A 25,997-nucleotide genomic window follows, 5' to 3' on the forward strand; every position below is an offset into this window, starting at 1 on the left:
TTTAATGACTCTGGCAAAAAGACTACTTTGTAAAACATCAGGAAGAAAAGCTGTGAAAATCTGAGAGAATCAGAGAGCTCTTCTTGCTCTTCTAAAGTGGCTCCTCGGCGTTTCGATAAATGCACAGGTTTTGTTACTCAGACGTAAACATCTGTGATATTTTAAAACTTCGCCGTTAATTACTTATATAAGTAACTAAGACTGCAACTGATTTATATATTGAATGATAATAATTTATTAATCAATCTTTATACATATATAAAAATCTTGAGTCACGACGTTCTATGTCCAAAACCAATTAAATTTTCTTATTTCAATGAATTTTGTAGATATGTATTGTGTTATCCAACTTAAAAGATATGATAGTTTTATCTAGATTATTAAACTCTTTTTATTGCGAATTTAAACTTTAAAATTTAAATTTTTAATTAATAAACTGTTCTGTGTAGACATAGTTTAATGACAGTACAACCATATGTTTAATTAGTTTAACAACTACTTTCAATTTGTTTACCTATAGTCTTGAAAGAATAGTGTAGGTATCCCTTCTTATATCAAACTTATCTGCAACCGCTTTTTTAACAAAAAATAAGAAAATAAAAATTATGCTTTTAACCGTACATTTTAGAATATATTAAGTAAATAAAGCTTGATCTGTTCTTTAGTCAGTACTCTAATTTAGATACAAAAGATAAATTTGCTGCATAACATTTACTATAAACTTAAAGTCTGTTATAAAACACATCTGAAGTAGGCTTACATGCCATTTGTACGTATATATATATATATATATATATATATATATATATATATATATATATATATATATATATTCTTCAAGACAAAAATCAATCATAGAGCGGAATAGAGCGATTGCAAAGACCGGAGTAAATTACAATGGCTATACTTATAAACTGTTTGAAAGATTATTTGATCGTGGCAATAAGGCAACCTAAACTTTGTCGTTGAAAATATAATTCGCTCGAACCAGAATTGCACATTCACGAGCTAAGTCTACAAATTTGCTTGAGAGGCCGCGCGTAATAGTGCGTAATTTGTACCTAATATTAATCGTATAACAACTAAGCCACAGCGACGTGTGGCCGAGTCAGGTTAGTTATACTAAAAAATACATAATTCGGATTTATTTGTTCAAATAACTGTTAACTGAGCAACGGTACTGTGGTATGTGCAGTGTCTACACTGTAATGGCGTGCCCTCACTTTAAAGTCTGGGCTATTTAAGGATAATATTCCTGCCTCAAATGTTTACAACTCTTAAAACAGTCGGGACAGTATTATTATGAGTCCTTTTTTCTAGTGCATCTATAGTTTTCTAAAGACACTTTGGAATTGTTGACAATTCACAATATTCCTAATGAAATATATATATCAAAATAACATTAACTCAGTCGATTTGATTTTACAAGTATGTTGTACGAATATAACAACATAAAATGTTTATAGCGACGTTTCATAAATATCTATTTGTATACAGCAGTAAGAACAAGTAGTTGAATTAATATGAAGACTCGTCCTTTTAGGCTTTCCGCGTCTGGTGACTTTTACATATTATTGTACGTTTTCTAAGTTCAAAAGCACTTCTGGTTAAATTTAATTATATTTCAGATGCCAGCATTTAGTTATTCCCGTTCAAGAAAATATACTCTTGGTCTAAGAAGAAGCCTATTTAGGTTCAAATCGTTTACTGCAGGATATTCTAATCTGTTTTCAATCAAAAGTGGTTCTAAATCCTTGCGCTTTATGTCTCATTGTCCTTGAGATAGTGTGCGAACAAACCTGAGAGAGTGTACCACGAGCATTATTACGCGAGGAAAAAACCTCTGCGTGTCATCCCGATTTCAAATGCTTCACTTCACTCAGCCAATCTGTACTCAGCCAGCTACAGCAAGTTAGTTAACTCCATAGCGAAAATACACGTCATTTTATTAAAAGAATTAAATTAGTTCTAAAATATGCTCTTCAGCGTGTAGGCTATATCATCTGGTATGATACATGGAGATGGGTCTACACATGAAGTTCCAACTTCCGATTGAAATCTTGGTATAAACCGCTTTCTTAGCAAAAGTGCCACTCAAAAAAACTACCAACGAAATCCATCATAAAAATCTTTCATCTGTGCAAGATGATATCTATAGTGCCACAGTTTACATGGAGCTGTTCACTCATTGCAGTGGTCTCATGCGTCCTAAATGAGTCTGTGACAATTTTCTATTTCGTAGCAACGTTTTTTATTAGTGTCAAACGGTTGCTTCAGGAGGCCTGAGCTAATTTTGATTGTATAAGCATCAAACCAAGTTTTTCTTGAAATTGATAGAAAAATTGCTTGTGTCACGCTTTTTGGTGAAGGTCGAAATGGGAGGTTATCAAAATGATTAAAAGTATTAGTTGTAAAGTATAAGTTTACAAACAAAGTATATTTCTTCTAAGGGTTTAAACCCCATTTTTACCCCTATGGGTGGTTGATCTTTATGAAAACACTTTTGTTTATCTGTTTCAGGCATAAGGCATACCTGTTCCGAATTTCATCTTTCTAAGACAGTTTGAGACGAGTTTTACATTTTGCTTTAATCTCAACGAGCGAATTCCTAGGAGTGTGGGACCGGGCTGATTGTATAAGTTCACTCCTGAACGTGAGTGACGACTGACTCTTAGGAATATCAAACTTGACGTGTATGTATGTGAATTTTTTTCGTTTTCATTATATATTTGGCAAAAGAAAACTTTCGTCCTCCAAGGATTGCTCAATATTTACTTGACTTTAATTATCACTTGGAATGCATGGTTGCATGGAAATTTCAAGTCTATAGCTCATTTCATTCTTAAAATGTCCTTTAGTCAAATAGAGACAGTTATCATACAGAAAAGAAATATTTATATCCTCCTGGCAGACAAAAGAAAATTGTGTCAACCCACTGAGTGGTAGGCTTCTATGACGCTCAGCCAAATTCCATGTTTGGACATGCACCATCACAGAATTCCTTAATATTATTGGAATTCTGTTATTCTTTATATATGAATAAAGTTTTATGCAAAGTGTGCAGTGATATCTATCGATATGTCTTGTTACATGATGCACTCATATTTTAATTCATTGAGTTAAGTTTTATAGCGGTATTTAAGTAATAAATTTCCGGTAAGGTAAGGAGTACTACAACGCAAAAGTGCACTGAACTTATCACCAACTTTTAACATTGCCTTTCACACTAATATTTTTTTACTTTACTGTATGAATAGTCACCATATGATAATATGTCACATTAGAATCTCATGTGCTTGTATCCATATTTATTACAAATTTATTTTTTCTTTGCTCTCGTGGCTACCCGTAAGATCAATGTAAAATGTTTACTAATGCTGAGATAAAGCTCGTGGAGAGATATGCACCATAATCGAACTCAGTGTTGCTAATATAGGGGTACAAACGAAGCTTCGTTCACAATTTAAAATCTATGGTCTTGCTCGTTTTCACGATATCGTGCGGACAAACAAACAGACGAATGAATATTTTTCCATTACCACGAATGACAGGCTTTACTAACGCTCAGCCAATAAAACGCCGCACCGTAAGAAATCTCGTTCAGCGTTAGGGTGGCACTACTGGGCTTTTAATTACAAAAGCCCAGCTCATATTTCCCAAGGGAACAACGCACCATCTCTTACTCACTTAAATACTTTGTCCTTGTTTCTGTCCGGTTCACTTGACACGGCATTCAGTTAGCTTAGTAGCCATGTATTCTTACATTTTATATAGAAACACAATTTTCCTTTTAATTTCTTAAATAATATAAAAACTTTAAATAATATTGAAAAGTTATTATTGTAGTTAAAGAACACACATTCTTTTTTAATAAAATATCAAGTAGTACATTCATATTCAAGTAATAACTTTATATTATTAAATTTTCTAACTCAGGATAATTATAAGTACATGCTTAACCAGATATTATAAAACGATTGAAGATATTTTTTTTAGTTTTTGTTTAATTTGTGCATAGTTTATGTTTAGCTCAAACTTAAGTTTTTAAAATTAAAAATTGCTGTTTTTATTAACTTTTTTATTTTTACCTATAGTAAATTTAATATTGATTATTTATCATAATGAAGAGGTGAAAGGTCTTAACTTGTCAAGAGGTGGTTAACTTGACAGATGTATTTGCATCTATCCTGATTTTATGAAATAAAATGAAACATTTTTTATTGTAAGTGCAAGTTTAAGACTTAAAAAGTCCAATCTGCCACTTAACCTCCAGCCCTTATACACTTAAAGGGTAATTGATGAGTAACTATTATTTATGGAGTAGCCTAAACATGCATTATTTCGTTTACTTTAAATCTTCTAATTCCTCTACCACAGGAACTGGATCAACCGAGGGAACGCGACCCACAACAAAAACGCTCTACAGGGTTCGGCATATTCCATGGTTCTGCAACAGAGTGGATTGTCATAAAGATGTTTCTACTCCGGTTCCGGTCACAGGTGTCTTAGAGGAAATCCTTAAGAAAATGGATTCGCTTGCCACAAAGGCTGATATTGAACCTATTTCCAACGACATTGCTACTTTAAAGGATAGCTTCGGCAGGCTGTCAAGAGCCTTTTCTGAGATCGAACCGCGTATAAACAAGATTGAAAATGAAGTTAAATACTTATTAGAAGAGTCTCAGAAAAGAGGCGATCCTCTACCTACTGACGACATTTACTCGGAAATAGTTGATCGTACTTCAAGACAGTCTAACGTTATCATCTTCAACGTTCCCGAATGTACTAGCCCACTTCTACCAGAAAAGAAGGCGTATGACTTGGATAAGATTAATAAAATTCTAGTTTCAGTTAAGCTTACTTCTCAGAATTTCACCTTCTTTCGCATCGGCAAACCCTCTACTAAATCACCCCGTCCTATCAAACTCATTCTGCAGAGTCCAGCTGAAGCAAGATTCTTCTTCAGGAACTTCTCATCTGATCTCCTAGATGGAGTACAACTCTCCGACGTTTCTATCTTTCACGACAGGACTCCTAGCGAACGTAAGACTCTGGACAACCTACGTAAAACTTTGGACTCTCGCATTAAGAACGGCGAATCTGATCTCACCATAAAATACGTCAATGGAACTCCAAAAATTGTAAATAAGCCAAAAAACTAAATTCTTCCTACGGGTTAGCACAACTGAATATTTATTATCAAAACATAAATGGAATTAGGACTAAACTAACTGAAATTCGTCAATCATTAACCACTTGCATACATGATATAATAGTCCTTACAGAAACAAACCTTCTACCTAGCATCGCAACCAGTGAACTCGGCCTATCCTGCTACCAAGTTTTTAGGAGCGACAGAGCACTCGACACTACTAATAAGAAGAGTGGTGGTGGAGTGCTAATCGCCATATCTAACAACATCAAATGTGCTGAAGTCCCTGTTTGCACCCCATCAGAGGCTATTTTTGTCTCTATCTATCTCTCCTACGGCAAGAAAATGTTCCTTGGTGGCGTCTATATTCCTCCGAATAAACCTACAGCATGTTATACTGATTTTTCCGACTCTCTCGAAGATATTGTCAACATTAATGGGTTTCAAGACATCTTGCTTCTAGGAGACTTCAATCTGCCGAATGCTGACTGGACCTCGATGTGCGCATCACGTGACGGCTCTTTTCAAGTTCTTCAAAATATGGCAACCTTGTTTGGCCTTACTCAAGTCAATAAGATTCCCAATTTCAGAGGTGTAATCCTTGACTTATGTTTCTCCTCTTCTCAAAACATAACAGTCTCTCATGACCCGGATCCGCTGCTTCCAGAGGATATTCACCATCCAGCACTGTCTATGACTATATCTAGACCAATTAATGTCCAAAAAAATGTAACTTATCAGGCCAACGTCAAGCTTTGTGACTATGCTAGCGTACTCCAGGACCTACAGGCTCTTGACCTTGCTGACTTGGTTGCTCGGGGAGACGTCAATGAAGCATTCAACGTATTCGTCAACACAATCAAGACGAGTGTACTACAATTCTCTCCGAGGACGAAGGTGGGATTGTCAGCCTTCCCTAAATGGTTTTCTAAGGAGTTGATCCGCCTTACAATCTTGAAAAAATCTCTCCACAGACGCTACAAATCGACCCTTTCCCAGCTTAGTTATAACCAATTCGCTGCAATAAGAGCACAGTGCAAGTCATTGTCCAACACTTTTTTCAACCAGTACATGAATACAGTTCAAACTTCAATAACTGATAACCCAAAATTCTTCTGGAGCTATATGAAATCGTTAAATAATAACAATGCAACCCCCACTACTATGCATTTTGACGACATCTCATCAAGCTCTGAAAGAGATGTAGCGAACATGTTTGCTGACTTTTTTGCCTCAGTCTTCAATCCGGCCAATGACCCATTTCAATCCAATCGAATCTCCAGCTCATCTATTCACCAATTTTCTACTTGCCGCATAAGTCCATCAGAAGTTTTGAAGACACTCAAGAATCTTGACACTAAAAAAGGTCCGGGCACCGACTCAATCCCACCGACAGTAATTAAGCACTGTGCTGACGTCATCGCCCGTCCCTTAACCACGCTCTTCAATAGATCACTATCAGAGGGAGTATTCCCGGATATCTTCAAAATTGGCCATGTAGTTCCCATCCACAAGAAAGGCTCAGTAAATGATATAAAGAATTACAGGCCCATTCACATTTTACCAATACTAGCCAAAATCTTCGAGAAGATTGTTCTGAGCAGAATCATATTCATGATCAGCAGCAAATTGACTATTAGTCAGCATGGCTTTATCTCAAATAGGTCTACCTCCACCAATCTCGTTCTCTTTCAAAGCCATATCATCGAAGCATTTGAACGAAGGAAGCAGATTGACACCATAGAAATGGATTTCTCTAAAGCCTTCGATAGAGTGTGCCATGAAAATTTGTTAAATAAATTGGGGGCATCGGGATTTTCAGGACCCTTCCTGCAGTGGCTTAAAAGCTACCTACATAACCGAAAGCTGGTAGTGAAATATAACAACGTCCTTTCCAAGGAGTTCAAAGTAACAAGCGGTGTCCCACAAGGTTCCCATCTCGGGCCCATCCTATTCAATTTGTATATAAATGATGTGGTTTCTTCCCTGACTTGCAAACATTTGTTGTTTGCGGACGACCTGAAGCTGTACTCCGTTATATCTTCCGCCTTGGACGTGGCTCAACTACAAGATGACATTAACAAGGTCGATCGCTGGTGTAGTCTTAACAAAATGTCGCTGAACCTGAGCAAATGTGTTTGCATCTCATTTTATCGCATTTCAAAACCTATATTGCATGATTACTCTGTCAGAGGTGTGCCACTATCCAGAACATCGGAGGTGAGGGATCTTGGAGTGTTCTTTACTTCTTCCCTTAGCTGGGAGCTCCATGTCCAACATATATGCAATAGAGCTCTTCAAGTCCTTGGCTTCCTCTTCCGAGCTTCTAAGTCATTTACTGATCTAAACGTTCTCAAACTCTTGTACTGCTGCCTGGTAAGACCGCACTTAGAATACAACAGTGTTGTTTGGTCTCCTCACCAGCAATATCTAAAAGACAACATAGAGAAGATCCAAAGACGTTTTCTGAGGTTGGTTGGTGTTAGACTAGGATTCCGATATCTGGATGTTCCTGTGCAAGAAGTCTCACGGCTCCTAAACCTACCTTCCATGGAATCAAGGCGTGTCAGTCAGGACTTACTTTTCTTATACAAGCTGGTCAGAGGAGAGTTGGACTGCCCTGATTTGCTGGAAAGAATAAACCTCAGGGTACCTTCTGGCACGAGGTCAAAGGCACTTTTTGCGAAAACCTCAACTAATACCTTATGTGCAGCCAATAGCTCACTGTTTCGAGTCCAGCGCCTGGGCAACACACTTCCTGATCACCTAGACTTCTTCCATACCCCGCCCCCGTCATTCAGATCAGCTGTTCGAAGCCTCCAATCGTGACACGTGACCACCTTTGGCTTGTGCAGCGAAGTGCTCTTTAGTGGTGCCTTTAGAGGGCCACTACAACCAGTGCAAGTGGTTTTGTTATGCATGGCCTAATCAAGGTTGCTTCCGTATTAATTAACTTGTTACATTTCATGCCTACTATTGTTAGTAGGCTATTGTTACTGATTATTCCTTGTTGTTATCGCTATTGTCATGGTTTATCTCTTGTTTGTGTCATTGTTATCGCTTTAACCACACATTATTCATTTTTGCATATATTTATTAGCTTGTTGTTATTGCAGTTTATTGTTATATTTATTAATTTTTATTGCTTTCTGTTACACCGTTGTTTGTTATTACTTCTAGCTTATTGTTACGTTTAACTAGTCGTCATTTATTAGTCGTTAAGTCAGCATCTTGTCTTAATCTTTGCCATTGTACTCTTCACGTTGTTGTCTCCATTATTTAGAAAATATTTTGTTTTGTTTTGCAATTGTACAATTTAATATTTCTTGTATATCTCTTGTACACCGTCTCAACATTGTGCTACTTTGCTTACTATATTGTATAATGTCCTGATTTAACTATACTGATTGTAAATTGGCTAAGCCGTTGGAAGACAAACAAAAAAAAAAAAAATCCATTCAAAACATAGAGTTATCTACCAGAGACAACAGAAGAGATCAACATTGAACTTTAAAGTCAGCTAGCTTTTCACAACCAGCTAGTGTACATGTAAATAGTACATGTTAAACAGATGTTGAAAATATTATAAATCAAATCTCTAATTTCTTTTCTAGAATAACATTACTCAAACTAATATTAAAATTAAATAAAACATAGACCCTATAGTTTGCGCTATACAACCGTTGCTCCAACCAGAGATGATACAAACCTGCGATGATTGGTAGTTTAACATGGAGAAGGGATGCAATAAAGCCATTAATGGAGGTGTGGGAGAGCAGGATTGCCACTCCCAGCAGCAATTAGCCCGGCAACTATAATACAATTACAGGGGTACCACCGGCGTGGCTCAAAATTGCTCTGCATGCTCACTTTAATCGGTCCTGTGATTGTTTATGATCGAAATCCGATTCTTACGAAAGGGGATACTTTCGAGTTACAGAAGTTTCTATCCAAGGCTGATTAATGAAAATATTTATACTGAACCATGATTATATCCACGAAACATAATAATGGCTGTGCACCAAATTTCTTTCCAGTGTTCCAAATACACTTTAGAATTACTATCTATTGTTGATACACCTTATGTTTATAAATGGTAGTATGGCTGATTATCCTGCCATTTCTTTGCATACATAAAAACCGTTCGGATAGTAAAAAAATAACAACCCTCTTTTTCTGTTCTTTATTCTTTATTTAAACGGCAGCTGCAAATTCAATACAAAATTTAATATACATGAAATAATTTACAAAAAGTGAGAAAAATACCAATGAAAATTGTAAAATAATAGCAATACTCATGTAATATACAATGACATTACAAAATACAAAGCAAGCCTTCGCAACACCTACAAAACAATAACAAGCGATAGATATTAATAAATTAACAACAAATCGAAACAAAGGCATAGCTTTTCAGTAACTATGAAGACGATAACACGTATAACAACAAATAATGACGATTAAAGAAAACAACATTAACAGTTAATAATGGGGAAATTAGTATCAGAGACGATTATGAATGATTACGCGGCGCGTGAATGTGAATGTGCGTGAGTGATAGTATTTAATGAAAGAGAGTCAGCAGATGATTCCTGCAGAGGCCACTTTTCATATGGAAGAGATCCAAGTCCTTGAAGATAAATAAATGAAAAATTAATTAAAAAGGTGGAGTAAGAGCTATTAGGGGTAGCCCACTCTACCATTCAACTTCGTGTATAGGAATATAGATATAGGACTCCTTGCAGAGGATGTTAAGCAGAGGACTATTCCTGGTGTAGTTCGTCGAAACGACTGTTCTTGCAGAGATTGATTGATCGTGTTCCGGCAGTCCCTCCGAATGCGATCATCTGCAGAATATCACAATAGCACAACACTGCCATTCATGAACACATGTCAACTGAAGTAAAAATAACAATAATAGCAAGTTATTACTTTATAAGTAGCTATTTATTTTATTTTGCATGCACACATAAAAATATATTACATAAAATTGGAAAGATAGCTTTTAAAGCCAAGCCTTAGGACTAAAATAAAATTATGGTTAACATTCAAAATATCAATTTTATTCACCTCTAATAATTGTCATATTTATTCCGTTCATTTCTATAGTATTTAATATATAATATTAACCGTCACTTTGTTTTAGTTATTCTACTAAGGAATTCTTAGTACAGAATAAATATTAAATATACTTAAGTTTTAAATTTCTATAGTAACAAAAAACGTAGAAGCTTGTTTTAATATGATCTCGCTTCTTATTAAATACCCACGCATATCCGTATGTTACTAAGCAGGTCACATATTCGCTAATAGAGAGATTATTGGTCAATACGTGATCTGCCTGAAGTAGGTCAGGTAGACAGCGCTCGTCATGCCAGACGCCGTATCTCACGGTCCTGTTGTACCCATCACTCCGCCCCAGCACCGTCAACAAACCGATCGACTTGTTTGGCACAGACTCGTCCATGTGTTACTGCCAATATCAGCGATACACAACTGCGTCTTTGGCACGATAACGCCGCACACCACCTTTGTTTTGGCTTCTGGTGATTTTTACCTCCATCGCATACATACATTTATTTCCACGTGTACAACGGTTGTAGCTGTTTTATTTGTGTAACATTTGTAGTACATGGTTAATAAGCGAAACTATGATGACGACATACAGAAATTCAATATGGATAATATGTAAAAGTGATTTTTTTCATTAAGAGGAAACACTAAACATGGCGACACTACGGTAATCAATAGAAGCTACTATAGTTGTTGGAGCTATTTTTACCTCCATATTATTTTAATTATTACTACAGTAGGGTTTGTTTTGTTTTTCTTAATTTGAGTTTTAAGTGGTTCCATTAAGTATTTGTTGCCCTTAAAACACTCGTTTCGTACATCAGGAGCACAGAAGTAATTTAAATAAATTTCTAAAAAAAATATACGCGTTTTTTATACTGTACTACTACTTGTACATTGTGGACACAGGTTCTTTTAAACCCATCTGAAGCATTCCTGTACAATTGGTAGCCTACAGGTCTTCACTCCATTGCCTAATTCAGAATAACTGACTCACTTGTTCACTCGTTCATGTCAGTCATGTTGGAGAGCAAAATAGCTAACTAGTCACCACTTAATATGGGAACTGTCATGCTGATGTCAATTTCATTATGATTTTCCTTAAATTAAAAGTAGAGGCCGATCTCCTTTCAGATTTATCTGCCCGCCCTTACTGGCCTGTGTAAAGATCTCACCAAACAGAACAAGGAGGAGAATCGGTACAAGGTCGATAGTACTGATAAAAAGTGCAACGATCACAAGCAGGATTCGAACCTGCGCTGTCTCTAATTCAGATTCGAAGAATGACACCCTAGACCGCTCAGAAAACGCAGACGGTGTTTATAAAAAGCTACACAAACACAGGTGTTCCTACTTATGACCACATTTTTAAATATTTAAAAAATCTTATATTAAAAAAAATACATAATGATAGACATGTGTCTACATATTTTAGTAATCATTTACGAAACGTTACTGTTATTATAGACGCACTTTAAACTGTGCTAATGATCTTCAATACTTAATCCGGTTTGAAGGTCCTCTTTCTATAATTTAAATACATTGTCGTTTGTATATTTTCTTGTAGTGTCTCATAAAATAGATTACAGGATATATGAAATATATGCCTGAGTTGTATAGACGGTATCTAAACATGTTTCAACCGTTTAACGAGGTCCTAAATTATCATCTAAATTTGTGCTGTCCTACGAAAACAATCAAAGTTTGTCAAAAAAAGGCAAACAGCAATTGGATCACAAAAGGTATATTGGTGTCGAGAGAGAAATTAAAATTTTTCTCCGAAATCAATAAAAACACTTCGAACGCTGAATTCAAACTCTTTTTCAATCGATACAAAAAACATATAAGAAAGTGATCCAAGCAGCGAAAGCTAAGGATGTCTCAAAATCAATTATATCTTCAAAAAATGTTTCAAAAACAAATTGGGGCATCATCAAAAATAACAAAAGTCAGGGTGATAAAATCAAACTTAAAATTGCAGATGAACTTGTATGTGAGGCTGGGGAGGTGGCGAACGAGTTTAACAGATTTTTCGCGTCTGTGGCTTGCGAGCTAAACCCCCGGCCATTGCAGCCTCAAGTGAATCTTAGGCGAATACATAGTCCAGTAACGTCACTGGCACTGGTACCGGTTTTAGAAGAAGAGCTTGATCGAATCTTTAGACAGCTACCGTCCAAAAAATCGAACGATATTGAATTAACGTCTATGTGGCTCATAAAGAAATGTTACAAACATATTCTGAGCCCACTAACACATTTAATTAATTTGTCTTTTGAACAAGGAGTATTTCCCTCACTCCTACAATCCGCGAAAGTAAGTCCAATTTATAAAAAGGGCGATCCCTGTTCCACAAATAATTATCGGCCTGTCTTCATTTTGCCAGTTTTGAGCAAAATTTTTGAAAAATCTTTTTTTATCAGAATGCTGAAGTTTTTAAATCAAAACAACCAATTCTCTGAATACCAATTCGGATTCAGAAAAGGAAAATCAACTACCGACGCTGTGGCGAATCTAGTTGAAATGGTTGTTGAGGGTATAGAAAATCGAAATGCCACCTTAGGTGTCTTTCTCGACCTATCTAAGGCATTCGATTGTGTTGACCACGAACATCTGCTCGACATTTTGGAAACACACGGCATCCGAGGCGTGCCACACTTGTGGCTTAGATCATTTCTAAGCAACAGAACTCAAGTTGTCCAAATCTCAAATCAACTTTCAAACAAAATCCGACTGGACTATGGGGTTCCTCAGGGATCTATTCTTAGCCCAATTCTGTTTCTGCTATATGTCAATGACATTGAGTCATCACTAATGCACGGAAAGGCCGTGCAGTATGCTGATGACACGATTCTCTTTTTCAGTGAAAAATCAACATCTCTCTTGGAAGAACGCTCTTTTGCTGACGTCAACAATTGCGTTCAACACTTCAACAGCCTCAATCTCCAAACAAACACAACGAAGACCAATGTCATCAACTTTGCTCTTCGGCCTGTGGATTCTCGGTGTGGTCCTGCCACTATGTTGGCAGACTCCATACTAGAAGAGGTCTATAGTTCGAGATTCCTTGGAATACACCTTGATCGAGGGTTGACATGGAATAATCAAATTGATCACGTTTGCGCCAAAATATCCTCAGGAAATTTTGTTTTGAGGAATCTAGCCAAATATTGCCCCACTCAGGTACTGATGACGGCGTATTATGGCTTGATTTACCCCCACCTTACCTACGGAGTGGCATTGTGGGGTGATTGTGCAAACAATCAGTTGATGAGGGTCTTCAGATTGCAAAAGCAAGCGATTCGAATAATCGCACATTTGAAATTCAGAGAGTCATGCAGAGAATCTTTCAAAAGTTTGCAGCTGTTGACCCTGCCGAGTCTCTACATTTTCGAAACAACACAGTATTGTATGTCAAAATGCGTCAAGACAAGTGGCCAAGACATACATTCATATGAGACCAGAGCCAGGAGAAACTACCGAATTGGCCAACACAGAACGGTGATTTATGAACGCCTGCCATCACAAGCAGGAGTTCATTTCATCAACAAGCTGCCACACCGAATAAAAAATGCCCCAACGCCCAAGGCGTTCAAAATTCGTCTAAAACGCTTTTTAGCGACACAGGCATTTTATAATGTCGACGAGTATTTGGCAAAAAACTGGGAGACCAGCCAATAGGTATGTCGCCCCGTCGCTGGTGGTGGGATGATTGGCGAATAAAAGGAAATGAATGAAGGTGAAATTGTATGTTTGATTGAGGATTTTGATGTAGAACGGATGGAAAAATTTTAGTTACAATAACGTCATTTGACGCATGCTATACATGTTAACCATGTCTTGGCAAATAAAGAAATTTGATTTGATTTGATGTTTATTATATTTATTTTGTGAATATAGTATTTAAATCGAGACGCTAAACATTAAATTTTGTTTTCAATGTCAATTTTTTCTGGAGTTTCAAGATTGTTTTCCTATTTAATCAGTTATGAAATTTTATAACTTAAATATTTTTCTTAAAGTTATTTCATACAAGTTTACATAAAACAAAACTTATACTTAGTCGTAACATATTTCAAGTATGAAAAAATGTTTCATTACCCAAGAAACTTGTAAATAATCTTCACAGTAACAAATTAAAAACCACTCCAAAGTTTAAATTATTAAATTCTATGTTCCCTTCTATGTTTACTTGTCGTCCCTCATGTATCTACAGAATATATTTACATAGTTTGTTTATTGTAACCGTTTTTGTCAAATTTATGTTTCTAAAAGTATATAAATTCTTAACGATAAACTTTTTTTAAATACTCTTTGAAAATTTTCTACATGTTTCTCTAAGAATATGTTATGATTTCAAATTAAACGTGACTGAAACCAATTCAGTAATTAATGTATGGCTTATATATTTGGGTGAAAATTTATGTTTAGTTACATGTAGTACTTACATTTTTGCTTAGAGGAATATTAGTACTTTTTTTATTAATTCTGAGTATATTTATTACATTGAGAAACATCTAAAACTTTGTAAGATAAATCACATCAAAGTAATACCATAGATACATTTCGCACTATACCAATAAAAATTACCAACAGTTAAGGACCAAAGACCGATCCCTGGGGTAGACTGATATTTCCTTCCAACACTCCGCTCCTTTCGTACATTACCACAGTGTTTATTTTACACAATTATATACAGCTTTATAACAGGTAAAATTCCTCTCACGCCCTTTAACACTCAAGTCAAGTTTACTACTCAGGTTAGCTCTACTCAAGTAAGTGTGAAGTGGTGAAGGAAGTCAGTTTAAGAGACACCCCGTCACGCCAGCCGTGCCTTGTGGTCCGGGCTACTCTAGGTCAGTTCTCTCAAACACTTATAACACTGAAGTATTAATAACCGACTCGTTGTATTTGTGTTTGGTTTAGATACAACCAGTGCTCTCCTTAAGTAAATGTGAAGTGGTGAAGGAAGTAGCGGTCAGTTTAAGAGACACCCCGTCACGCCAGCCGTGCCTTGTGGTCCGGGCTACTCTAGGTCAGTTCTCTCAAACACTTATAACACTGAAGTATTAATAACCGACTCGTTGTATTTGTGTTTGGTTTATATACAACCAGTGCTCTCCTCAAATAAGTGTGAGGTAGTGAAGGAAGTAGCGGTCAGTTTAAGAGACACCCCGCTACGCCAGCCGTGCCTTGCGGTCCGGGCTACTCTAGGTCAGTTCTCTCAGACACTTATAGCACTGACGCATTAATAACCGACTCGTTGTATTTGTGTTTGGTTTAGATACAACCAGTGCTCTCCTTAAGTAAATGTGAAGTGGTGAAGGAAGTAGCGGTCAGTTTAAGAGACACCCCGTAACGCCAGCCGTGCCTTGTGGTTCGGGCTACTCTAGGTCAGTTCTCTGACAGTTATAGCACTGACGTATTAATAACCGACTCGTTGTATTTGTGTTTGGTTTAGATACAACCAGTGCTCTCCTTAAGTAAATGTGAAGTGGTGAAGGAAGTAGCGGTCAGTTTAAGAGACACCTCGTCACGCCAGCCGTGCCTTGCGGTTCGGGCTACTCTAGGTCAGTTCTCTCAGACACTTATAGCACTGACGCATTAATAACCGACTCGTTGTATTTGTGTTTGGTTTAGATACAACCAGTGCTCTCCTTAAGTAAATGTGAAGTGGTGAAGGAAGTAGCGGTCAGTTTAAGAGACACCCCGCTACGCCAGCCGTGCCTTGCGGTCCGGGCTACTCTAGGTCAGTTCTCTCAGACACTTATAGCACTGACGTATTAATCACCGGCTCCTTGTATTTGTGTTTGGTTTAGGTATAACCAGTGCTCTTCTCGTTTGTATGTTTAGCGCCCAAGAATGATTACTCAATTTTACAGTTAACTGGTGTTGTAACTCTTTCGTGACTTTACGATTTATTCTTACATTAGTTTTTTAATATTTTTTACGATTTGCATAAGTATCAAAAAATTATATTGGTTCCTAAATCATTGGTCCAAATCGTCTATTAATTGATCATTACATCCTTAATGTAAATCTCTTAATTAAAAAACAAAATTAAACTAACGTAAACATTCGGTTACCTACAGCGAAATAGTAGCAATAGAGGCAAACATTGTTCTTTTAAAGTATATTTTTAATTAATTATTTGTCAGCGTATAAAACGTGGTTACGTTTTTTGCAACGTAATTTACTTCCTCGTATTTCCGTTTGTTATCATACGTTTTATTACGTATTTATTATCATATTTATAAAATACATATGACAATTTACATAGTATAAAATACGTAGAAGGAATTCACAAAATTATGACATACCTCATCGGATTGAATATTTCAATTCGTGATACGAAATAGTAACTTTGACAACTTAAACCCTACGAAACAGTTAAAGGCGTTTTGGTGAAAACAATTAATTGATCAAGGGTGATTCGAGGTGCCAACCAACATTAAAATAAATATTTATCTGACACAAATGTATCCTATTCCTTACATCGTTCTACAACACATTTATCCAATGATTTATCCACTTGTTCAGCTCAAACTAAAAATATTTTCCAACTGGCCTTTCTCCTGCCAGTTTTGAAACGTTATTGAATATATAGCTAAACCACCTTCCTCAGTAAAGTACAGTTTCGTTTCGGCAGAATTGAATCGCTAAAAATAAATCAGCTTACTTGCAACAATATTTTACCAAGAACTCTGAATACATTGATTCACCAGTAGTTCCGTTTCATCAAATTCAAGGTGGTATTTGAATACTGAGCTTTTGTATTGAATTATTCGGAAAACACAGTCTTTGCTTCCAACCCTTTTTATTTAATTGGCCTAATATATTCTGCTAGTATCAAAATTATGTCCACTAGTATTGTGCACGCTTATAGCTGAATCCCGCTTTAATATTTCTCCGCAACCAATGTCGCAAAGTGAATTATTTGAAAACAGGTTTCCTTTTAAAGCTTTATAGGGATCAAAGACTAGGAGATTAAAATTAGAATTTCTAGAGCGCCCGCACTCACGCACACGATACACGCGTAGGCCACTGTTGCAATGGTATTGACCTTTAGTAGATTCACAAACTCGTGCCTTTTCAGGATTTGTACAAGGGATGCATTTTTCCTTTTTAGGGTACCCAATAATTTAATGATATTTTACATACTATTTAAAACCTCACTGTGGCTCTTCAATGATTTATCTTGAGTACTTTCAATCAATATCTGACTTGCTCTAATTTTAAGCACTGGTATTTTTAAAGGATTTGGTTTAAAATACTTCTAATTTACTTTAATAGTGTTATTCAACTAACGATTTTCAAGATTAAATTGCAACATCAATACCTTGAGCTGTATTAAACCCTACTGTACTACCCTGTTTGGAAGACATTCGAACTAAAAACTACTGAAGAATAAGTAGTATATAAACAGTTTCCAAAATTTTCTTTTCTATCAGATCTTATATCATGTTTTATTTTTATTTTTCAAGAGGATAAGAAGCACTGTTATCTTGTTTTACTCTGTTTATGGGTTAGCGGACGAAATGCTGTTGAATAAAGACGGAGGAAAAACTATTGTATAACTTAATAATAAATGGTGTTTAAAACATTGATAGAATAAACATTGATTCACTTTAGGTACTAAGCTATATCATTTATTAATTGAAAAATAGCTTTTCTATCACAATGGGCTGATTGTTAGAGAAGTCTCTAACTTGAGGAGGTGGAAAAATTCCATGTCTGTGTTGTCTATCTGTCAGCCCAATATTGACAAAGAACTGACATTAATTACAGCTTTAAACTTTAATTTTATACAATTTGCATCGTGTTTGGTGATGGTGCATGTCACCCATGATGTGTGGCTGACGTTAGCTAAAACTTTACATTGGTCTTTTGGGTGACAATGATGACAAAAAGAAAATCACATACAAAAAACACCTAATAGCCACTAAAGTTTTAATAACATTTTTAACATTAAATAAAATAAACCCTGAAATATCCGACAAGAGAAATGAAACACTTGTATTTTGCAATATATTATCCTTCACATATACAAATTTTCACGTGCCGCACTGGAGTCACGTGACTCTCCGGAATTGAAATTGAAGGCTCGAACGGATATGAGCTGTATGACGTCACAATCCGCGTTGATGTGGAGCAATCACGTTCACCAATGAAGTTGTCGGCACCGCTGCGTTCTCATGTAATCGGAGCCCAGGTTTACCAGGAGTGGGGCTTTGTTACCAATCAAGTATTCATACAGCCGGGTCTACCGTACAAGTCCGCGGCCACAAAACACGTGATGTGGAGAAATCACGTTCACCAATGTAGTTTTGGGCACGGCGGTGTTCTTATGTACTCGGAACACAGGTTTACCAGAGGTGGAGCTTTTCCCACTGAATGGGTACATCTCCAGATGAGCTGAATGAATGTATCTTCAATCAACAGTTTGGGGTTATCTTCAGGCGAGCTGAAGGGCTCATTCTTAGGTGAGATATTTGGGCTCATCTTCAGGCGAGCTGAATGGGGGCATCATCAAGTGAGGTAGATGGGCTTATCTTCAGGTGAGCTCAATGGGCTCATCTTCAGGCGAGCTTAATAGGCTCAACTTCAGGCGAGCTAAATGGACTGATTTTCAGGTGAGCACAATGGGCTCATCTTCAGGATCTTCAGGTGAGCTAAATGGCCTCATCTTCAGGTGAGCTCAATGGCCTCATCTTCAGGCGAGCTAAATGGGCTCATCTTCAGGCGAGCTCAATGGGCTCATCTTCAGGCGAGCTCAATGGCCTCAACTTCAGGCGAGCTAAATGGACTCATCTTCAGGTGAGCTCAATGGGCTCATCTTCAGGCGAGCTAAATGGGTTCAACTTCAGGCGAGCTAAATGGGCTCATCTTCAGGCGAGCTAAATGGGCTCATCTTCAGGCGAGTAAATGAACTTACCTTCAAGTTAGCTCAATGGGCTCATTTTCAGGCGAGCTTCATGGGCTCAACTTCAGGTGAGCTCACTGGGCTCATCTTCAGGCGAGCTACATGGGCTCATATTTAGGTGAGCTCAATGGGCTCATCTTCAGGTTAGGTAAATTGGCTCATCTTTACATGAGCTAAGTGGGCTCATCTTGAGGCAAGCTGAATGGGCTCTTCTTCAGTCAATTGAATGGGATCATCATCAATCGAGCTGTGTGGGGTGGAACTAAATTGTGATTGACTGAAGCTCAACCAATAAACATCAGTACGCGTTACCAATTATTTTAATTTGGCTTCTTGATCACAGTATTTTAGCTTTATAACAGTTGTATTATACATTACTTGATTCCTTTCTTTATTACAACTTCTCCTTTATTATCATTCATAGATAGTATGAATCTTTGTAACTTATTTTATTATGCAAATGTTTTCACAACTTCGTTGTGCTTTGTTTTAACTTTATTCTTCTATTTTGGATTTTCCTTATCCTGAAAACTCGTATGCTTAATGTGTTTACTTATTCGTTTAAGTATTAAGCATTTTGTTACTATACGTATATATAATTTTGTACATTCCAAGCGTGTCTTAAAGACCGTGTGCACAGGTGGATATGTACTATTAATAGACAATTATTAGTTTTCCAACAGATAAGATTACATTTTTATCCAAAATTAAATTCCTACCCTTTGAGAGAATTTCGATAGAACATCAAACTGTTTAGGGAAAAATCATTATAATTCAGTTAATACTGATAGCATTGTTTTAAAACATCTAACTAATCCATAGAAAATTAATTTTTTTACAATTATGTGTTTATATTTTAAACCGATTTTTCTTTGCCCATTTTTATCAAAATTGCCTAAAAGAATATCTACACTAAACATTAAAAGTCAATTTATTTTTATATAGAAACACTTTTTAATACTGTTTACAAGGGTAACAATAACATTCATACTAATTAATAAACACTACTTATCTATACCACTGACTTACTGTAAGTAATTAGAGACATATAGCACTTCTAAATTCAAAAACTGTAAAGCATTATTTTATGTTACTTCACTGTATTTGTGATGTTAATCTTTTAAAAGCAACAATATCCTGTATTAGAGTATTAGGTAGCTTAATAAGAACATTTAGAGTTATTTTAAAATACCATACTTATTTTTATAGTTTTTATGTAATTAATTTCACTTATGTATATTTGAATTGGTATTTACAATAAAATTCTATTTACATGTTAGGTGTGTTATAGTAAAAAAAAATAGCTTATCATCTGTTAAAACTTAATGTAGATTGACAAATGTTTCTATCACACTCATAACACAATTTGACCAGTTAAGGTCAAACTTTGTTATTTTTCACGTGACTGTCAGTATTCATCATCGATGTCAATAGACTGTGGGAGGGACATCAGTCAAGTGTCAGCCACAAACGATTAGCCTCTGCTCATGCACTGTATATCCAGATGCATAAATTGATGGTGCTGTGTAGTAATGGCCAGTTGATTCATAGCAGTGACTCATACAATGGTGTTTGATTACCTCAAAGGCATCCAAAGTGGACTACTAACCTAATTTCTAATTCAAAATTATTAATGCCAATAATGACAGACTTAGGATTTCTACAAGTACATGTTTTACTACTAAACACAGTTGTATGAAGTTCAGACTGAAACTTCATTTAAGTCTCAAGCTCATTTTATACTGTATTTAGTATACTGAAATGTTTTATAAAATGCAAGTTTTACTCACGCGTGGTTCATAATATTTTACCTACCTAATGATTTATAAACAGTGAAAGTGCAATACAATAGTTGAAGATGGAACTTGTTGTATGGCGAAGATAGCCTTGCTATCGAAAGACATCACAAAAATAAAAGTATTAAGTATTAGTTGGTGTTTTCTTAGCGATTAATTCCATACAATTATTTCTGTTCAGGTACTTATTTTTTGAATTTTACTATTTAGGTGTTACTGCAAGTAAAAGAATTGGTTGGTTCTTTAAAGTTCGTTGCTGTGGAACAGGAATAACAGCAGACCGAGTATCGTCCCCTGAGGGACCCCTCTCACTTGTTTTCTTGAAGCCAGAAGAAGCCTTACCATCAACAGCCGACATCTAATTTAGCACGCTAAGAAGTGAGGTTGCATAATTTGCGTCACCTATCGAAGATAAGATCAAAACATGACTGTCAGGTAAAAAGTAGAGGATTTAAACATGGCGTGATACTGAATCAACAAATTGTGATAGAACTTAAAAATTATACAATTTAAAAAATGTTCATGTACATATTGCTATTTTATACAAGATTTTGTATAAAAACATTTTAGTGGAATTCTTAAAATGCTCACTATTGGTATAGTCTTTATCATGGTTTTTTAAATTGGTCATTGGTACCACGGGATTATTTCCAATTATTTATATTGTGAAATACTTAGATAAACAAATGTACACATACGAATGGCCGCTTTCTTGAAACGTTAAAAGACTGGATATTTAACTCATCCAACATATGTGCATTATTGCCTCTATATCCGATTTAGTCAGGTTCTATCAAAACCTCCAGCAGTACTGTAATGTGTTCCCAACCATTACCGAAATGTTTTATAGGACTCAAAACTATGTACAGCCACTGCTTGAAAATTCTAAGATATAATATTAACTAACCTAGGAATTCTTAAATACTTTTATTCATTGCTCTACGATGCATTATAAATGAGATACAATCGATCCTGTTTAAAAAAAAACTGTATGGCAGCCATCTTGAAATACTTAGTGATATCGAAAGATGTATAAGAATAACAATTATTACTTAATATTTATGCAAAAACATACGATTTTATGCCTATATTGAAAAACAGGGTTTAAATTCTCGCATAAACATAAATGGCCGACATCTTGGTACGTTTATTTGTTAGGCTGGCTAACAGACTCGTTCAAGCTTTGAAAAAATATTGGTCTCTACCAAGATTAATCTGAAGGTAAACATTACGGAAACTGTAGTGTACAAAATATTATCACCAAATTTTGATTAGTAATAATTACAAGGTAGGAGTACGTCCCTTACGTGTCGCGTAACAGGACTTCGCTTAGGTTCAATGCAAAATTTCAGAAAGTTGAAATCTTTCTCGATATATCTTGTCATATTATATAATATTATACATACGTATTTTTGTTTTGTACATTTTGTATTGTATTGTATTGTACATTCATATTGCGTTTCATATCAGTTTTTAAATAATCAAAGTATACACGTGAAGTCACTATACAATGATTTTGGGTGTGTTGTGATAGTAAGGTTACATATATTTTGGGTGTACAATTAAGTTTTACGAAATTATTTATTCGCTATTTTTTCGGTTAGCAATAAGACCAATTTAAAAATATTCGCTTACGCTGTCAAAAATCTCAAGGAGTGACAACTGTACTATGTACTATGAAACAACTTAGTGTAATCGAACTCCTATATAAATCATCTTCATGTATTATTTAAATCTATAGCTCAGTTTTTACCATGCATTATACACAGATAAGTCGCCATACTTATAGACAGACACGGAAAGAATGCAGTATGACTGATAAATTGGGAGTATTCATCTTGAAACCTAAAAACTGTGTCTTCATCTCGAGAGCTAATAACGTAGTATTCATCTCAAAAGCTAATAACAACTGTGTTCATCTCGAAAGCTAATAACTGAGTGTTCATCTCGAAAGCTAATAACTGAGTGTTCATCTCGAAAGCTAATAACTGAGTGTTCATCTCGAAAGCTAATAACTAAGTATCCGTCTCCAAAGGTAATAACTGAGTGTTCATCTCCAAAGCTAATAACGTAGTATTCATCTCGAAAGCTAATAACTGAGTGTTCATCTTCAAAGCTAATAACTGAGTGTTCATCTCGAAAGTTAATAACGTAGTATTTATCTCAAAAGCTAATAACTGAGTATTCATCTCGAAAGCCAATAACTGAGTATTCGTCTCGAAAGCTAATAACTGAGTGTTCATCTCAAAAGCTAATAACAACTGTGTTCATCTCGAAAGCTAATAACGTAGTAATCATCTCGAAAGCTAATAACGTAGTATTCATCTCGTAAGCTAATAACTGAGTGTTCATCTCAAAAGCTACTAACTGACTGTTCATTTTTAAAGCTACTAACGAGTTCCCAGTGAGCTCAGATATATTTTACATATATACTTTAGTGTGCACCATTAATGATAAGTTTAAATCTTAGAAATTTGATTTATTATTTACCTCGGTCTTTAGAAAATCTACTAAATATACATAGAGTTATTTTAAGCACACGATTAATCTAAAGCAACTTCCTCTTAATAATCATTGACAGGGAGTCATCAAACAAACTTGCTTTTCACGAATTAATATCTCGCTATGATATTATTTGATTATGCGACATGTAATGCAATAACCTGCGTTGTAACGTATGTCAATGGTTAGATCGACCCTTCTGTAGTAGTTTGTGTGCCTTAAGCGTATACTAATAATTACGTTTTCTTTTTCAGTATGCAATAGTCGTTGAGAAAAATGTTCTACGAGCTAATACATTTTTTATATATTTTTTTATAATTGCGTATTTCTAATTCAAGCATTCTTAAACATTGCTTCTGTATAATAAATTACTTCCACTGAATTTTGTAAATATATCAATTTTTTAAACATCAATTTAGACAGAATTATGTATATTAGAAGACTTCATTGAAAAATCGTAAGGTACTAGAAATGAAGCTTTTAGTAGGAATAATGTTAATATGCATGATTTAAAGTATAAATATGTAGACTGTAGTATCCCACAGACTCAATACTGTTTCAGTAAATTAAAGGTAAAGCAAACATCATCTTGCTTGTTTTTAATTTACACCTTCCACTAACTTCGCCTGAAGCGAGCGTCTTTGTAAACGGCTAGAGAAGAAGATCACAGATAATTCGCAAGTTTCGATTATCTTCAACAATAATTGCTTCATGTGAGGTAATACCGTCAAATTGTGAAAGGACTACCTAGTCTAAATCATACCAGGGATATTGAAAATGTTCAATTAATTAAGTTAAATAATGAATTATATTAAAAACAAAGCAATTGTGTTTTGTAGAATCTAGGAGCATTGGAAAAAAGGGTTTATCGTACTATCAATTGTGTTTTGTTCATATTACTCTCGTACATCTAATTCTCAACGTAACTTATATGATCTGAATATTTTAAACAAACAATTAAAGTTCTACAAGTGTAAAAAGCCTAATTTAATTTTAGTGCACGAAATTGATGAACAAAAAGAACGGGCTTGGCAAGGGACTCGAACCCGGATCTCATAATTGCTGTGTGAACATGACAAAAAAGACCTCTTACGTTTTCTACGTCAATAGCTGTTATTAATAATGTATATTAGTTATTACTAATAAATGTTAATAATTATTATTTCGTATATGCGTTTTTATGTCAAACATGTGTTTACATAACCAAACTAATCTGTTCTGTATACCTAAAACTTGTCTAACAAATTTTAACATTCATAAAGTTTGATTAAGTAGAAAGATCCTAACTTAATATTTATAAGTTTTAATGTTAATATTTTTTAAATTTACAATAAAAAATTACTCATTCCGTTGGAAATCTAAATTAAGTTCGTTTTTTTAATATCGTTTGAAAATTGTTTGTTTCTAGTGTACCAATCAGTTAAGTAACAAGCAATACAATCATCAAAGGTGAAATTACATATCAAAGTATCAATAAAATAAATAAACCCGTTTTTCATTTGAAAAACGATAATAGGATACTCTGATTGTTCAAAGGCAATCAACGCGTCCACCAGCGCTGCTTGATCATGGCTTGTTCAAACATTTAAATGTTTAGTCTTATTTTCATGTTATTCGCTAAATTTAACAATAATAAAATAAAGTGAAGTTCAAGTGAAATTTTTCAAAAGATCTCATGAAATATAGATTAGTTTATTAATTATTTCTTAGATTTCATATTGCTTACTCAAAATGTGATTTTATAATTGTTAGACATTTTTTTTATTTTCTACAATCATTTCGTTGTGATATTTTTTTAGCCGTATTTTTAATTTTTTCAACCGTATTGATTCTTTTCTTTTTAATAAGTTTATATTTTTATATTTATTATTTAATTTTGTGTAATAACCTAAAATTGTTTAATTATAGTTTTTTCAATGCTAAAAATCCTCAAAATAGTGTTTATTCGTTCACAATTATGTTTAAAACTAATTTAACATACTATATTAACCAATATAACTTAAGGAGGGTTTTAACAATCAATTATATAATAACAATATTCAGATGAAACAAAATTCGTAGAAAGATTCTAAACGGATTTGCTTAATATTGGTGTCCGGAAGATTTTCGAAATAAGAATATGTGTGTTTTCATTTCAGAGAACCTAGTGTCCATGTAAAATTTCAGTACAATCGCTTGAATTTTTGACACGTAAAAGCAAAGCAATCAAACAAAGGCACTTTTAAATTAATAATAAACTAATATGAGTTTTTAAATTGACGTTTTACTAGTCATATTTACATCTTCCTTTCAAGCAAGCATACCATATTTTATATACGTAATAAAAACCCACATCCTCTTCATTAGTCGTTCCCACGGGCCTGATTTCTTGGCCTGATTTCAATGGCCCAAATTATTTCTTTAATACTTGAAACTTCTTAAATTAAAAAAATAAATTTTCCATTTACTTAATGACAATATATGAAAGAGTTGTGGCTATGAAATTAAAACGAATTATAAAACATCAATCCTGCTGAATGCCAACTCGCTAATGTGGTTTAATAAATGTGAATTA

Source organism: Homalodisca vitripennis, chromosome 8 (genome assembly GCF_021130785.1).
Source record: "Homalodisca vitripennis isolate AUS2020 chromosome 8, UT_GWSS_2.1, whole genome shotgun sequence".
Lineage (NCBI taxonomy): Eukaryota > Metazoa > Arthropoda > Insecta > Hemiptera > Cicadellidae > Homalodisca > Homalodisca vitripennis.